Below are 19645 nucleotides of genomic sequence, written 5' to 3'. Positions count from 1 at the left end.
GCCGTAAAAACAATAGTATAAATAATTTAGTAACCTGCTCGACGCTGCCGGAGAAACTTTCAACTTAGCAGAGATAAACTTATATCAAGTTTATTTTACTCGGAAACTGAACGATAAAGGAAAAAGCATAATAAATTAAGCGGAAACCATTTTCATTTACATGTATAAATGACGGACTCCCCGGTCGATCATATTGGTTTTAAAGGGATGTTTTTAAATTGGACGCCCGTTAATATTAATATCTGTCGTTTATATATGTACATTTATAACGTAAAGTTTGACATGTATATAACTCACTAGCTAGAAACACATAATATTTAACATTATATTTACACGTTAAAGTACGATGAGCAAATTTATTACAGTCACTTTGTCTTTAAGCCTATCATTTGATATCCTGTTGACCTTTACATCGATAAATATATAAACTATACTTTCAACCACTTGTCACAGATTCCTTAGAATTTATAAATGGACAGTTGACAACTATTATATAGGTAACTTATTATAATCTTGCTGTCACCTGGAACAATGTAAATAGAGCTTACAAGCATCTTAAAGTGGACCTGTAACGAAGTCATTCTCGAAGGTGTTTATCACGAACGTTGAAACTTGATTAATAATAATGATCGCTCGTCTGATCCCCCAGGAGCCGCGCTGGACGACTGCCTTTCAACGTTTAATAATAAACATACTAACCTACCTTGTACTGACATAATTTCGATAATTTCAAATGAACATTTTCCATCAAAGTTCGATTTAAATGTGAACCAAATATAGGTCAAAAGCGCGGAGTACAGTAAACCATTTAAAATGACCAATAAAATGTATCAAACAAGTATAAACAAACGGTTTGAATTTACTTAAAATGAAACATAGAACTAGAAAACTCAACAAAGGAAAATATCTAATATATAAAGGAAGTGTCGCTCCGAATACAGAATAACAGAAATGCACCTGTCTTACTATTGAAAATATAAAATCGCTTTTCTGTTTTATAAACACAAACGCACACTCACACACACAACACAGCACACGCACACACACAACACACGCACACTCCAGAACTCCTGACTCAATACTAAGAAAATATATTACTTTATGTTGGAACCAGTTCTTCAGTAGAAATTATTTTTTAAGTTCTGTTATTCTCAATTCTATAAATTGAAATCGCTAGCCTTTTCTTCTTTTGGATGCATGCGAAAAGAACAAGCCGAACAATGATCCAGAAATATAAAAGATTTTCCAGAGAATTATTTTCTTAATACTGACAATTATGTTCTGTTGAATAATCTCAAAGTTGAGATTTCATTGTGACGGGACAAAAGCTAAAGGCACTGAATAAGTTCTAAGAAAGAACTATAATAAATACCAAACAAAAAACGCGTCAGCGTCCAAGTTCGGGATTCATTCGAATTGAACCAGTTGAGTGTTAACTTGTATTTACAAGATAATAATAGATGCTTCATGACCAACAACATATTCATATCAAATTAATTTTTTACAGCTGTTCAATAAATCGAATTTTTTTATGAACAGAAACACTCGTATGTAACCTTAGTACAAGTATACCTTTCCTTACGGCGAGGGCAAAAAATAAAAAAACTATAGAATATACTCAGTAACAGAACGCACATCACACGATTAAACTTTCCTCATAACATAACAATTACAGTTTGCAACATTAACTTTCTCGGTTCAGACTGTCCGCATCTAAAACATGAAAGTCTTGTTTCGGACGGCTCCGGTGACTTGAAACTAAACGATTACAATGTTGCCAGATATATAACAACATACACGTCGACGGTTTATATATATACTTAAACCAACGTATTAACAACATAAAGAAAATAAACTATTAGATAGTAAATATATTGTCTTTATAAAAATATAATAATAAATCGCTTCAGTGCTTTTCGAATTTATAGCAGGAAATTGCATATAAATATGAGAGGACCAATACTCATCAAAAGAAACGTTCCCGATGGCGATCATGTGATATTGAATTAAAGTTGACAATTACGACATTAATGTAGATTCATAATAAAGTCGAACCAATGCATCCGCTGATACTGTTAAGAATATATCACAAATTAGTCCATGAATAGAAAAATATTGGAAAAGAAATCGGTTGAATAAAAAATACTTGTTTTAGAAATAGTTAAAGCATGACAAGTAGCAAATTAAAAAAACAAAAGTGGGCGAGTTAAAGAGAACTTTGATATGAGGTGATAACATTAAGAGAAATCTGAAGGGAACTTAATAGAAGATCTTGTCATTTATTTTAAAAATGAATCAAAAATTGTATCATTGAAACTCAACATGATATATGTACAGTTCGCCTAACTGACTTCATGAAAATAGTTTCTTTTAATGTATTCCTTCACTAAGCAAATGGTGGAAATACGTAATATATATTTTACTATGTTTTTTATGATGATGGTTAAAATTTATATTTTTATATAATGTGTTTGTCGAACGAAGCTCTAAATTATCTTATACTTGCAAAGGTTTTTGTGGAGTTACATTGGGTTTGGTACGACGTAGGATATGTAATTCATTGCCTTTTAGTTACGGCCAAGGTCTCTCTCCATTAACCGGACGGATCTCGCAGAGAGGCTGACTGTGAACCGTTGATGAAATGGAAACGCTTTACTATGATAAACTGTTGACGACATTATTCATTTAGTGACGATTGATCTCGGTCACATCATTTAACATCGAAAACTGACAACAGCTTGTACAGAATATATATAAGGCAGAAAAGTATTATAATTTTATTGTGTTCATATAATATATGGTGATAAAACAGTACTAACGACCTCGTATGCTTGAAATAGATTTAAAAATGCCCTCATAATTGTATTGTGAACTTTACCTTGACATTATTTTTTCCAATATTTGATATAATATTGAGATAATAAAATACAAAAATTTTTTTTTCATTGTTACTTTCTATTAAACATTTTTGTGAGTTCCTCACTCACAAAAATATACAAGTTGATTGAACACATTTATTGTAACCGATTTTAAGTTTTACATACTGTTCTATTTATAACTCCCGACCCAAACAACATATACACAGTTCACCGCTGTATGTAACATTAATTGTCAGACGATTGTTTTGCAAATTTTGATTATACACTTAGGGCCGGTTTACATATTACTTGTTCTACTTTTGAATCTACATCAGTTCGTTACAGACTTATGGTAATAATGCCTAATTTAGATTAAAACCTCCTCCATTACGATACAAGTGTTATAAATAATTTAATATTACAAATATTAATCTCAGCGTATAGCCTCAGCGGGAATATATTATTTACATGATGTTTTTGTAAAAATATAGATAATGTCATGTTTCCCACAAATCTTGTGTAAAAGTAATATTTTCACTATCGAATAAAAGAAATAACCAAACAAAATATACGGCTTTATAAATAAGACTAAGAATATAAGAAGAGTCACAAAGTGAACAATTTTCTCGTAGCGAGAAAAGTACGACAAATGTATTTGGATAATCCAATAACAATGTAGCACATCAGACGTCGAGTTAGAGACGAGAGATTCGCGGAATATAATCTGCGAGGGAGGATGCTACCAACACGTGAGTAAGACTCGCACGATCACTTTAATAAAGACGGAGAGGGGCCAGGACGGGCTTGGACTGGGTGATGTTTTAAAATATACCACACGCCACCTGCACCGCTCAGGCTAGGCAGCTAGTGATTAGAGTTTCATAAGCCGAAGATGTATGTGTGTCCTTTCTAATAATAATTTCATTTTTTATGTGTAATCTCGGTCGACTCGCTGGAGATCCATTTCATGCTATACGGTTGACTGGAGCCGCAGTGGCTAAACCCTGATTGAACTGACAGATTAGTTCACTGCCTCTGTTGTATATATATCAAGAAATAACGAAGACGTATCTCTGTATATTTGTAAGACTAGTGGTCACCGCAACAGATTGTTTGATATTGGATAAACAAAGGTCAATATACTTGACGCTCAATGGGACGGAAAAATATTGATTTATCTTGTAGGTATACATATAAACAAATGCATAAACAATTTCAAATCATAACATTAGCGTTCATTCTAATTTCCGTTTTTTTAATCTCTTGTATATTACAATAAATCTGATTTTATTAAAGTTGCTCTATAATAAACCCTTGAAACCATAAAAAAATTGAATATTCAAGGGGGTTCAACTACCATTCTAAATCAATAAACAGACAGGCTCTATCGACCGATTGGAAACTATTCATAGAGATGAAGCTTGGATCCTATAGAAACGAAAACTGATAAGAAGCAGCGTCATCAGAGAGATGTTGCAGATCTGCGATTACGAATCAGTGTTACTTCTAGTGGGGAAATTAACTGTCCCAAGATGGCGATGGATTTTTTAATATATAATTTACTCAAGGATAAGGTCTTATAGTTTGCCGGTGTGTCTGTTAGGTTAGTGAACCTTATATGATGAAGATGAGCACCCTGATTTGTTCAGATGTCGACTAAAACAACCGCAGACCCTGACGAATACGTCAAGAGATACGTATTAAAACGTAGCAAAACCTTCATCAAATTAAAATTTTAATGTACAATCAATCGCAACAGGACCCCAGCATTCCGGCTGTTACAGGTTCAAATTGTGCTCATATCGCTGAATTTTTAATGCCGTATTTTATAATTTAAATTTAAATTTGTATAAGCTCAATATTGATTTAAAGTTAACAACATAATTGTAAGATATTTTATCTCGTACGAAAATCTTTGATAGGATAGTCATTGGTGGCTTCAATGAGAAAATTGGAATACACGAAGACGGCGAATTGAAGGAAGAGTCATTAGGCATTGGGAACAAAAATCAGAGTGGACAGGACCCGGTTAATTTTCTTGAGGTTAAAGGCTATCACTGATAATTTCCTATTTTTAAGAAAGCCTCAACGTAAGCGGATGTAAATAATCTTCAATGGCGTGTTGAGAAACGAAATCAACTTCATTACGCCTAATAAACGCCTATATTAAGGAACGTATACTATGAAAAAGTCTTAGACCCTATCACAATCTGGGCTTTTTGCCTTTTTTATTATCGAATCATTCAAGTGTAAAGATATTCATTGAATACTGCCACAATGTCGGTCCAAAGTCTCGGGTTAAACATTGACAAGGCCAAAGTTATGGTTAATATAATCATGTGTCGCCAAGGCTAGTGTCGGAGTTCCTTTTGAAGTAATGTATGTTAGCATTAGTGTTGCCCAAATGCAAGAACAAGCCGAAACTTGACCAGTCTTGGTCTTGGTCTTGCCTCACTACACCCGACAGTCTTGGTCTTAGTCTTGCAGAAAGAGTCTCGCAAGTCTTGCAATTTCCTATTAAGTCGTTATTTATTAAACTTTACTTTAGATATTAGTACACTGCAACTGAGTATGTACATTTTGGGCTTGAATTAACAAAGAGACGGTACAGACCAACCAAATTAATAGATGTCTAAACATTTCATTAGAGATTCAAAAAATCTACTAAAGCCGGATGGGCTTTGAATCCACGACCTAAGCGATCAGATCAGATTACGCATATTCTATATAGTTTATTTTTCGTTTTTATTATATCGATATTTAAATTAATACTTGCTATATTTAATGTATCATTTTTGATTCACTTATTCAGTCTGCGTCAATTTATTCTTCCACTAAAACGCATGATAGTCATTCATATTATTACATCAGTACTTTACGTCTTCCTACATATTTTCTGCCTATTTCCTTCTTCAAAATTCTATACACTAGCACTTTCTTTGAGTTTCGTTTGTTTTCTATGTGTCATTTTCTTGTATTATGCAGGATAATTATATAATTTAAATTAAACCTGTCCGGTCCACTGACTTTGGAGTTTCCTCCTCGAGTTAAAATTAAACACTTCTCTCAGATATTATTATTATTATTATTATATTCGGGCTGCCAAACAGTACATAAATCTTTTTTTGCACGCTTTTTATATTATTCGAGCCCCTAAGCGTATATCCTGAACTCCTATACTTACACCCTGACACGACACTCAGTCCTAAATGTTAAAATGAAAATTGCGTTTAAATAAATGTAGTAAAAGACGGCCTGCAGCACAATAGACGATTTAAGCAGTGTTGTAAGTAGCGTCTAGAAGCGGACTAGGCCCTAGACCTAGGCCCGTGCCAATTTGCGCATTTTGAAGGAAGCCACAATTCAGGGGTAAGTAATGATGCACATTATATACTAAAGAAGATTTTGGTGCTGAAGACAGTAATAACAGTGATCGTCTTTCAAAGGACACTTGATCCAGGCTCATTCACCAAAGGTTACCTTTCCACCCGCCTAAAATCAAAATATAATTCCTAGCCAAATACTTCTTTATCATTCAGAGACCATCAGAAACTCAAAGGATTCGAGAGCTTAATTTACTTAGGATATGGTCGTCTTTCATTATAACCCTCGTCACGTGTCATCCGATGCTTGGCTATACTGAGGACATATCCTAAACATATTAGTATGAAATGTTTTGATTAACCTGGTGACCTCACAACTTACTTTCCTTATTCCCGTTCTGCTTTATCACAAGCATTGTACAGTGTACTTTACAGACACAGTACAGTACAGTGTAAATAACACTAAAATTATCATTCCATAACCGAAGGATAAGTTATAAATATCATTTTAGAATACGAATTTCTTATTCAAATGATCCCTTTATAGTCTTATAGGATCCCTGACGACCATTTTTTTACTAAAATAACTTCCCTTGTCATGTTAACGTCAAAAGGCATTCAATAATAATGAAGCGGATGATGCAGCTATATCGGGAAACTAAAATTCGTTTATATTCTTCGACTCTCGCAAACTAAACATTTACAACAAACATGACGTATAGAAAGAAGAGCTTTCATTTCAAAGTGTCGTTCAAAAGATACTTTTAGATGAAATATCACTTTGAGATGTTGGTGAGAGATTCGACACGCTATATCTCGATAAGACGTAGCACCGCACTTTGCTAGCTCGATACAATAACGCTTTCTCAGTATTCCGTGGTTCCATTTCACAGATGGAGTTCCATTAATGAAAATCCAAAGTCGAGTACCAACTCTTAATGTTATGACTTCGTATCTGTGACTAGTATTTGTCGAACATTCTATCGTGCTATTTTTAAAGTTAAAAGGCTTCCTTAAATATTTGTGACACGTAAACAATATTCTGACTCCTATAAAAAATTGCTGATCTCAAGACTGATGTCACTCGAAAATCAAAGAAATTTAACTTATTTCTATCGTCAAATTTAAAACAATAAATGATTGAATCTGAATTTTTCCACAGATACTGCAAAAGCAAATATTCATTTCTTTTCAATTTCGTTTAATAAAAAAATACTGACCGAAGTAATTAAAACCTGCTATCAATCGCACAGATATCATAAAGGAATCAGTCATTGATATCTATTCCCTAATTTTGTAACCAATACCGTTGGCTTGCTTTGAATTATATCAATACTATCAGATTTCTGTATTACAAATGTTAAAACGGAAATGTAAAAAGCAAACACAAACAATGGGCTGGGTTTTAGGGATTACCACTTAGACTACTTATAATCTTTTTAGAGGCTTCATTTTTAATATTCCGAAAAAAACACGTCTCACTAAAAACACGATGGCTAAAACCTGATCAGAGACTTGAAATAATAAAATATTTTCTATTTCCTGAGAGAGACGAAACCTCTCAGCATTCCATGGATTCACCGTGCGGGTGCCGGGTCCATCGCGACCCACCCATATTACCTGCTAGATTTGAATGAACAAATTACCTGAGACCATATAAAGTATAACAGAAGTGTAAGCTCAACTATAAAAGTCCGATCTGTTGTCCAACTTGACAACAGATCGCAGTATCGGATCTGGTACAGTTTTCAAATGATGGATGCCACCTAACATCCCCACACCACCCGTTACAAACATTTGACCCGACAGCATGCCGAAACCAAAGCTGTCTATAATAATAAATACAAAGAAGTTGTTTTACTTAATGATTATCAACTTCCCTCGCCGCGTCTTTCTGTCTGTTCGCGATAAACGGAAAAACTACTGCACCGAATTTCAAACAGTTATCACCACTTGATAGCGTGATTCTCGAGGAAGGTTTTAGTATATAATTTGTTAAGTTTTTGTATTTACTTGTGTGTACATTAACGATATTTGTTGAAGATGTCGGGAAAACGAGCTGTCTGAGAGCTTTAACGAAAACGCTGCCTAAAGTCTTTGAGATATAACAAAATAATATATGGTGGAATAGTGTATCTTATATAAGTCTACAGAAAAGTCCGCAGTGGCATATGTCTATACCTTAAGGACAACATACTATATCCATTTTACAACTTTTAAAAATTGTCATTCCTGAAGCGTTTATTGGAAAGCTATTTACATAAATACGGTATTAAGTCTTATCAAAATAAATTACTTCGTTTTCAAGCCTACATCAGTATCTTTAAATTACTTTTTAAATCATTTAAATCTGGTGTACTATTTGAAAGTTATCATAATTTAAGTTTAATAATTCTCAAAATTTTATATTTTTTGTAAAGGGTCCGTGCGAAGCCGGGGCTGGTACCTAGTTGTGTATAAAAATGACTAAGATAAAATCAAACGTAATTTGTTCATCTTTTTAAGGGACGGAAAGACTTCTCCCATGATGGAGATTACATTAGCCAAAAATAGAATTAAGACAAAGTGTGAAAAAGACGAGTCGTCAATCAGCCCGTGTCCGTGCCCGTCACCCGTCGTCCGTCCTCGCTCTCCCGACGGTATAATTTGCAAATTTAGTCAGTCATTCAATGGTTCACTCTATCCATCCGTCTTTTGAACGTTAAATACAATAAAATATAGAGTCGACTTTAACAAATGAACATTTGTATATTTATCTCATTGTTCAATAATAAACCGTTTGGTGATTTTATTTTGATATATCTATATTTATTTGTATAATACCCTAGTGGAGGAAAAAGGAAGAAGATCCTGAGACTAAACAAAAAATTCGCTGAACGTTTCAATTGGAGAACATCTCTAGCTAGAGCCCTAGAGAACTAATTATGACAATGAAAACCAGGTATTGTATTTAAGTATTAGATATTGTCAATTAAATTTACAACAACGAATTAAGTAAATCAAAGATACACATATAATATATGCTCATATAAATTTATAAATAGTGTATATTATAGGTTTCTGAAAATGTCACATTGAAAACCGTTTCATTATACGAGTATATATGTAAAACGAGACAGGGTATATAATAAAAAAAATCGTCAAAGTTTTTATTTATGCAAGCCAGCCAGTGATACTGATCGTCTCAGATTGACAGATCATTCAGCGGAAACACAATCTGAAAATAAAAAAATACAATACTGTGCGTGACTCATAGAACAACGACCCATAGAAGTCGTCAATAACGCCAGAGATACAGAGTAACACTGAATATAACTTATATATTTAATATATTTTTTTTTTGGGAAACGTAATTAAAAAGTATTGTTTATGATAATAGAAATTGAGTACAAAAAAGTAAAAAATTTAATTAATATGTTTTAAATTAAACACAAAATATCCAAGTGAGCAACGTATTATATTTATGTAAATAGTTCAACGACGGTTACATACATAACATTAAGTCGAACTGTTTTTGACCGTCCGCGTTTTATAAAAATACTGATTAGATAAACATAGAAAAATCTTTAAGAAGTTAATGAATTAGTGAGAAGAATGCACATCTGACGTCTTACATAAAACTGAAGCTGGGGCAACGACGATACAATGACTTTTATGGAAACGTATCACCGAGACAGAAAATTTTAAATTCATAGAAAGAAAATGTTATCTCATCTGCTTTTTACAATTGATTCTTCAACTCTCGAGACAATAAGAAACCTTCTAATACATCGAATACCTAAGGAGGTAAAAAATCATTTTATGGATGTATCAGACATTGGTTCAGTATGAAACATCATTTTACTTTTGCCCGCAACTTCTTTTAATATAGAGCAAGAGCCCGCGGACTCCTGAACTCCATCATTTTATAAAAGCTGAATGTTTGTCAGACCATGACCATCAACACAGGTAAGGACGATGGCCCATTATGAAGTTTAGGTTGCAGTAGCTGTGTGGCTGTGACAGATAAACATTTTTGATAGTTCCAACCCCTGCCACATAAGCGTGTACGACTGCTGGAACAGCGAACGCGAGATGTATATATGTAAATATGAGTGCCAATGAGATGGGAGTCCTCCATATATCATCATCATTTCATCACCAAACCTTCAGCTTTTATAAAATGACGAAAGTCCGGAGTTCACGAGATCTGAGGCTAACGGTAACATTCTGTCCATGTACAACGTTCATACAAATTTTAAATGAAGTTGTTGATATTCATATTTTTTTACTTTTAAAAATAATCTGTTGAAATCCCCAAGTATTCATCCGTCCATTTTATTGCAAAAACTTTCCTCCTACAAATCTATATTTTTGTTAACAACCAAATTCTACAGGATTTTAAATCTTTCAAATTCTCAACTTCATTTCTACTTTATAATTTAAAAACCTCTCGTGGGACAAAATTTCCAATTCTCAGCTTCGGTCGTCGGCGTCCAGCCAATATAACGAAGCCTCGTCGCCAAGATTCGATTTACACTGCATTCGTAAAATTCTCTGGCATTTTAAAGATTAGTCCGGACTGTTGGTTGATAACAAATTTATATGGACCTGTCCTGTAGAGGTTTTACTTTGATAAATTAAGTTTCATTATAATTATTACGTTCTGAAGTGTAGCAGAGGATAAGTTTTCTAACAATAAACAACTAGAAAAGCTTTCATTGCAATGATATTAATATAAAATATAGCAGATTTCATTAAATGGCTTATTGTATTAAAGCATTGTTGACTACCAGATACCTCAAAGTATCTTAATAAATTTTATCGTAACAGATTGCCCGTTATTTTGTTTCCCAATTGAATTGTATCAAACAAATTGTTAGCCGATGGATAATGAAAACAAATAAATCCTTATTTATTAGCTTTCCGTTTGTCGAAGAGCAACTTCCTCGGCGGAACAAAAGTTATTCTATTAGCGAAATGGGAGCAATACTAACAGTTTAGTTGAGACCCTATACTTTTCAAGTTAAATTTATAATCCGAATGGTAGTATTAAGATATTTACACTTTAATTAATATCCATTACATGTTGGTAAGAATCTCAATGAAAAATTATGAATTATATTTTCAAATACATTCTTTTCTTTTTTTAAAAGTAAAGATAGAGACACATCTGACTGTCATTAAACATAATATTCATGACCGATAAATAGTCTTTATGCTTAATAATGAATACCCATCACTATTTCACCCTCTTATTGATATCTTCGTGTCGACGACCGAGAAAACTATACCGGTATACTGATGTAAGCATTCTGCGATCGTCTTCAGGCAAGATACATATTACATGTACAATAATTATTTTGATAATAGAATATAATCAAAAACAGACGGTACCTCAAAGTTCATTTATCGATCTAAATTAACAAGTTCAGGAGAATCATATTAATTTGAAGGTCGTTCTCGTGTTACCAGATACGGTTTATTCAAGTAATTTGTGTTAACAACTTACCTGCGAAGAAATTTCAGAACCGTGAAAATTGTTTGGCAATGGTATATCAAATGACCAAAACTTATTTTAATTATTGGACATGATCCGACGCCTTGTATAACTAGTCAAGTTATGTGAGCGACGAAAAATTTATTACACAGATTTTATTTATCTGATTTGATGAAAATATTGACATATTGATTTGTACATATTAATTTGTACAAAGAAGTGAGGTTACCTAAAAGTGTTTTTCCTTCATCCTATTTTTAGGAGATTGGTTGGCGATTGCAGGAATTTGATACTCTGCTAGCTGAGGACTAGGATGTTTAAGTAACTTGTAAAAATCAACTATTAGCATGGCTTGGATAATAAATGTTTGTGTATTGTTATTTATAAACATGATACTATAAGAAATACATGATATATGATATAGAATGATACAAAAAAAACGTCATTAGGAAACTACCTAAGACGGACTACCATAATTATCCTAACGTCTACGGGATCCCGTTCAACATATGATTATTTTTATAATTTATGTTATATTTTATAATTTTTTATGTCGACTTATAAAATATTTTAATTACATATGAATAAAAACAAAACAAACTGGCAATTGAAATACTCAAAAATTGAGGTCACGAGCGAACTCCAGAACGCCTTTAGAAATGTATTATTTACTTATATTCAGCTCCAGGCTCATTTATATATTTATTAAAATAAATCTATAAATATATGGAAATGACAATTGTGTGTACGTCATCGGCGGTGGGATGAGATCAATACGCAATCAAGCTGTCACTGACAGTGGCCGCAAATATTTTCCTTTAACGCTTCGGTTCGGTAGGAAAGTAATTTCATTTGGAGAGGAAGTCCAAATTATTTCCTATTACCGAATTTGATGGTCTCGACAAGTTTCCGTCATACGACACGATAAAAACGAACAAATTGCCCCAAATAAGTCAAGGACGGTTTGCTCACAATATATTAAGTTTGGTAAATTTATAGAAACGTTTTACTTTTTACTATACACCGACTAAGCAATGTTTGGCCAGAAAATGTTATAAACAGTTCTCAGCATTACAAGTACTCGTACAAAATATACATTAAAGGGATTAAATGCATGCAACAAATAATATTTGGACTTTAAAACTTTTACTATCTCCATAAGTATAAATGCTCGGCCGCATATTTTAGTTGGATAATATTAATAATCAGAATCAGTCCAGTAATACAATTTATTTGTTTTTCTCATCCAAATGTATGTATTGGTATCAACATTTATGTTGTATGTATTGGTATCAACATTTAAAACTGATCTTAGATCACTGCAGGTCCGTCATGTTCGATTCAGATTGATTTCATTTGATTTTCAAGTTGTTCTTAGCAAACCCATTAATTGTATAAGCCGGCCCATGTTCGAACTGCAGTTATTTGACCACAACTGTGCTCTACCTCCAAGCCAGTGGCCATACATTGACGTCTAAACTGAATCTGTATACAAAACTTCAGCTATATCCATTGAAGATGCAAGTACATTAATATGCAGTATGTAAGTTGTATGCCGTAAGAGCTGCATCCACTGTTCGGTTCGCGACGTCAAGTGTGTTAATAAGTTTCTTAATATATGAGATGCCGAATTATTACCATCGAGTTATTGAACAAGAACTCGCTCGTCCCGCTACTGTTCAAAATTGTAATAATAACTAATCAAACTTCACCGAAGGGTAAGGGTGAGCAATAAATACGCCGGAGGCTACAACTCTGATGGAAAGTATCCCAGCGAGCGACTGACTAACCTTATTATGAAATTATATTATTTTGATGGTATTATAGCTGAGGGTTGAAGATATTTCATTTTATTCACATTAAATATACCGCCGTCACAGCAGGCTTACCGGTTTTAAGAGACCTCTCCGCATGTTATTACATCTCTGAAAGTGAAAAGCGTAACATAACGTCAGTCAAGTCGGTTGGTTAGAAAGTCCATAACAAAACGGCGGTCACTCCGTATGTCAATGGACACGGAACATATGATATTTATTATAAAGAGTACTTATAAATTGTTAACAACTACAAAGATGTTTTTATAACATTTCATATTAAAAAAAAAAAAACAAACGAAAAAAAAATTCAACATTTAATACCAGCATAAAATGCATGCTTTTTATGAAAGGTCAACAGTACAAATGGAAGAAATATCCCAAATGGGATAAGAGGAAAATATTACGGGAAAAAAGGTATTTCCATGGAGTCAAAGTTCAAACAAATAAAGATATTATTATATTTGACAAGCGCAATAAGTCGATTCCATATAAAAATGGAATGATCAAAGAAATTATATAAGACGATAAATTTCTAAATATATGTTTGTTTTACGGTACGTGCGTCGTTGGAGAGAAACAAAGAAAAACGGTGGAAATATTCACTGGTATATTATAAAGGCCGAGTAAAGGATAATCCTTAAGGAACCACATTACACATTAATACGAATAGATTTCAAAACCAAATCAACCGACCTCAAGATAACCAAAATTTATTTTCCATTTACTAACATGCACATACTTATACTATTGAATTTAGACAAGTCGTTGACATTTACATGAACGTATAACGTAACCTTGTAAGAAGTATAACGTTGACGCAAAAACCGATTTCTCTTAAAACACTAACAGTGACATGAATAATATTAGAAGTGGAATTATCTACTGAAGCCCCTCACTTTTTTAAATTGTTAATACACAAAGAAGCAATTATAAAAATGTAAAATAATATTTAATATAAAATCAATATACTTTTTAAAATATACATTTTTAAGATTTCCCATTATTATAGGAAAACTGATAATAGAAATATGTGAGGTCTCTAGTATACAATACCCATTTAAAATATAGTTTTGTAAACAATGAATTCAACATTATGAATGATGATTCAACAATGATCGGAAACCTACAACCAGAGTGACCTTTAAACTAAGAAGAATTATATTAGAAAGGTCTACTTAAACATTCATAATTCATCATGGAGAAGACAAACAAGTGAGACTGCAGTAAGATATTTGCATGGCACCGAGTGTTAACAGGACCTATAAAATAATAAGAAAAAATCTTTATGTAGATATATATTATATAAAGCCTTGATTCCTAAAAAATTATAATGATAAATTCAGAAATATTTTGTAGTGATATTATTATAAATATTTTAATAAGATGGCCGACACGGTGTAATTAAAACCAAGAGTCGTCTCCTTAGTCTGTTCTCAGGACACTGGTGTCCAGACATCGTTTGTTGTTTATAGTTCCTTTAACTAAAACTAGTAACAGAAACAAACTGAAAATTATTATAACGATATGTTGAAAAATATAAAAGACGGTTAAGCAGACATAACCATTCTTTGACTGGATGTCAACTATGTGTGACTGGGAGATATGGGAAGAACACAAGACGTTTCTTGTTACTGGCAAATATATTAAGCCGACAATAAGGATGTAATAAAAGCCGTGACTTTAAGTATAATTTTATAATCTCTTTAGAGCAGACGGCAAATTGTTAAATAATTAATAAGTCATTAATTAGACCGGTAACAGGCAGGTGGGCGCTCGGCTTTGAAGACAGGAATTTCATCTGCCGATAAGAGATTTCGTCTATACGGTAGTTTAAAATATCTCAGCCTTCATCTTTTATTCATAATCTAAGCAAAGGGATCCAGAACAGCGATTTGATAGAGTCCATTAAAATCCCGCCACAGTGAATTTCAATTTGAATGGGGCAGTCACCTCTTAAGTGTGATACAAGGTCGCATTCACCTTCACGCCGGGGACAACGCTACGTGCTTAATGAACTCAACCGAGACATTTTAGCAATCTCGATCAAATCGACTGCGACTGTCTCAAGACAGGGTTGCCGTTGTTTCGGCTACATTTACGTTTAGATCTAATACTTACATAGTCCATACATAATGAAAAAATATTCAGTAAGACGATCGATGGACAAATTAGATTCCAGCATCCAGTGGGGAAGATCGATAAAACCATTACAAACAAACATTTTCAACATGGCAATATATATATTTATAATATAGGTAGTAGGAGTTTCAAAAGCGTTTGCCTTTTGTGGGTCGTGATCCGTCAACTGTCACTGGCGCCGTGCTGCGAGTGTTTTAAGCTGCTTTGTTCGATACACAGCTAATACAATACACATATACATATATGAATGCGGTTTGTATTCACTATGAATTTCGAGTATTTATTCAATTGTACAATCGTTGTGTTCACGAGATGCTTGTTAAAAAAAAGGAATTTCGCCGAGGCAACAACGTTGCTTGAAAAATATTGACCGACTCCGCGAAAACCTGACTTAGCTGAACTTAACCAGGAGGTTTCCTATATCGTATAAGAAATGTTGTTACATTGGTATCCCAACATCAAACAAAGCAACTACCTTAGATGTACATAGGTTATAAGTCTGAGTATTCAAATTTTTGATATACCAGCGTCTCGGCAGGTCTTCCTAGCTTGTCTGGAACTGATGTGGAATTAATATAATTCAAGTAACAATTTGAAGAATATAATTTTTTTATTCAAAAATAGATTTTAATTTTACTGTCGATATTACTAAACATGAGTGACATGTTTTATGGAACCGACATAAACACATCATAGTATTGGAAACTCTGAAAATGAAAACACTTTAATATTTTTTTTCCGTAAATTTATATAAATTCAATCAACTGTCTGTTTATATTTATTTGTTAATGAGTATGATAACTTGAAGTATTTGGAGGAAAATAGATTTATTTAACAATAAAAGAATATCTATATTAAATCCAACATAAAACAATATACAACAATCACCGCTATGACATTATTACTGCGGACAATGCCGTCCTAACAAAGCTGTTGTGCCACTAGTATAAGTAATAATAAGAGCCCATCAGAATCTAGAACGTAATTTCCTCATTCATACCTCTCATTTACTAACAATACATGTTTATATGTCGGTATACATTCAGGTACAGGGCTCACTTCTACTCAGGGGTCCATTGTATTCCGAACACACGTGAAACAAAAGCCCCCCGTCCTCAGCCCGTCGAATACCAACACATACACTTTCAGATTAGGAATACGTACACGTAACCGCCAATTAATAAAACATAACTTTTGCAAAGGCACCGGTATTAACCTAAACTTACTTGCTAATTTAAAAGACTTTAAGTGGCATTCAGTTTACATATTTTTTATAAAGTTATATTGAACTATACGGTATTAAACTTTTATCATGAGAAGTCGCTCGCAAGTAGAATTCCTAACAATAATCATAATTTGATACATTACGATCAGATTAAAAAAGAAGTGTAATTACAAAAAAACAATATCGTACAAATAAAGTTGTCGTTTTATTCAATGGATTGATGTAGTTGGTTATTATAATTTTAACAGTTTAATCAATACACTTATAAAAACACAAATGATGGCTGCGTGTTTTAGGCTTATTAGGTTCAATTTCAGTCGTTCTAAGAGTGTTTCGGGTGTGTTCATATATTAAGTGTGTGTAAGAGTGTCTATGTTAGTGTGCATATTTATGTGGATATGAGATAGTGAAAGAGAATGGTAAAGATACTGGAAGAATAAGAAGAAAAGAAAAGAGAAAACTTGGGAAAAGACAACGTAGCCTTTTGTGTCTGGAGATTTAACAGCAGGACCCTTCACTGTTTCATCTCCGTTCAGGATTTCGCAAAAGTACAAGTATCTACTTTTGAGTGTCTGTCTGTTCTTTAGTCTAGTCCAATAAAAATAAATTCTACTTGTCTTTAGTTCTCACTTATCTTTTATACATATTTGAATATAAACAAACTAACAGACGTTAAACATAACAAAAATAAGATAACAGACATGGAGCTGCGCATCCAAAAACAAAAACAAGTAAGACTCAAAATAAAATCTTGAGTAAATTCTCCTGGATGAACAGTGAAATCCCTTAATCGATACAAGCACTCCTAGCTCTGACGCTCTGAGAACAAGGCGGATTAAATGAAATTCGACAAGAAGGAGCGCCGAGGAGCCGCCGCCGCCTGGAACCCACCTGGCCCTTATCCACTTGGAAGGAACGGATATATACTTATCGTTTACTCCTAGACAAGCTTTGAGATATTTACATACACTACATATACTCATATGAATATTTTGGAATTCATATCATATTAAAGATTCATCCTTCTATGATTCTGAATCGTAAATCTGCATGAAATGACATGCTATTGATATTATCATCATTAAGAATAACATCCTCAGCGAACTCGAGAATTGATTGAGATAGAACAGGTTATGAGAGACACTAAGAAACGTTCAGTCGTTAGTCCAGACGCGAAATATTCACTGTATTGACACGATCAAACTGAAATGATATTTTGATGTTCTTTTGTTACGAATGTTGTTAATTTAAAATTGTTGGCATTAGAATAAAGTTTTGTTTGAAATATCGTTATCCCCATCAAATTCTTATAACACAATATATATGACGTCAAGGTAGACCGACGTCACACAATGTACAACTTCTAAGATGAAGCACACAGATGATGACAATACATCGTAGGAACATTAACACTTCCCAGTGACACCCCACTGGTGGGTATTACCGACTATATTTCATTAAATGTCAGATGTATAACTGTGTAAGTTTAATTTGATCCATTCTGCTCTAAATATTTAGACGTGCCGGGTGTTTCAGGGGACTATATCGTGATATGAGGTTTATTTGTTACCTTGTGTAAATAAAGACAAATATAACATTAATATCCGGTTCAAAATGTACAGAGTTATATATTAAACTAGCTGATTTCATAATTCCTTTGGCAATTGCCGCTGTTCTTGTTTATATTTTAAGCAACTTTATATGAAATGAAGATATTGCAATATCTTTAGATACGAGCCAAATATCTTACAAATAAAACTAGAAATATATAGTAATAGTATCCTTACGAGGTGATTTCTTTGCAAAAGATTCCAGATGAGAATGCAAACTTTTCAATATAATTCATTTTATAATATTTAATTTTAGTTTATAAATACTACACCAATGTGTAAAACATTCATTGTATTAAAGTAAGTCACATTTTCCTTTGTCATATACAAGTGATAAAACTGAACATGCACTGGTCGTACAGAGGTTGTCATCAATCAGTATGCCACCTTTTTCATATTGAGAGACAGCTATTCGACTTCCTATCGCGACACAGACCTGTTCCTATAAATAATTTTCGTTGTTTGATTCCCAAAATCTCCGCAGCGTCTCTAACAATAGAACACACTTTTCTTAATGACGGGCTCATTATAGATATCACTACAACACCAGCTCGCTGTCGGCAGACACACGAAATCAGAATACAATGTAATATTTAACACCATCTTAATACAACAACACTCTAATTTATAAAATATAATGAAGTGTCCGACTCAATACTTTACATTCACTTATTGCAGATTTTGCTAACACCCTTCTCGAGTAATTAATTAATTGCGACTCCATCAATATATATATAATCCATGAAGTTCATAAATACGTGTAAGGTGTTGTATCATTTTTTTAAACATTCCACACAATTTCACAGTGAATTTATTAAACTTACATACAAATAAAAACAATTTAAATTAATAACTCTAAACTATCTCGATTTAATCAGATCGTGAAATTAAATGTGAATGTGAAACACAAGCAAAAGGTTTAAAACGCGCTCCGAAAATCTAAGTAGGATTAATCACCCGCACCAACGCGCGTTCCAAACGAAAAGAGAGTCCTGATCTCCGTTGACAGCTGTCATGTGGTGCGCCCCTCTCCTACCCCCACATATTACTACAATATGTATGTGTATATGATATCAAGTGCCGTAAAGTCGCGTAAACCCCCCCTCAAGTGACTAATTATTATAAACGCACGAATCCGTATCAATTCTACTTTTTTCATTAAATGTCAATTCAATGGACACCAATAGTTATATA

At 33.2% G+C, this 19645-nt stretch overlaps 1 protein-coding gene across 1 annotated transcript in view; it reads right to left on the bottom strand.

Annotated features, from left to right (window-relative positions):
• Nucleotides 1-19645, bottom strand: part of LOC116774284 (neurobeachin) — a 217203-nt gene that overhangs the window by 197024 nt on the left and 534 nt on the right.

The sequence above is a fragment of the Danaus plexippus genome, chromosome 26 (genome assembly GCF_018135715.1).
Source record: "Danaus plexippus chromosome 26, MEX_DaPlex, whole genome shotgun sequence".
NCBI lineage: Eukaryota > Metazoa > Arthropoda > Insecta > Lepidoptera > Nymphalidae > Danaus > Danaus plexippus.
The sequence above is the reverse complement of the archived record's forward strand: the minus strand, read 5'-3'. Positions and strand labels throughout refer to the sequence as shown.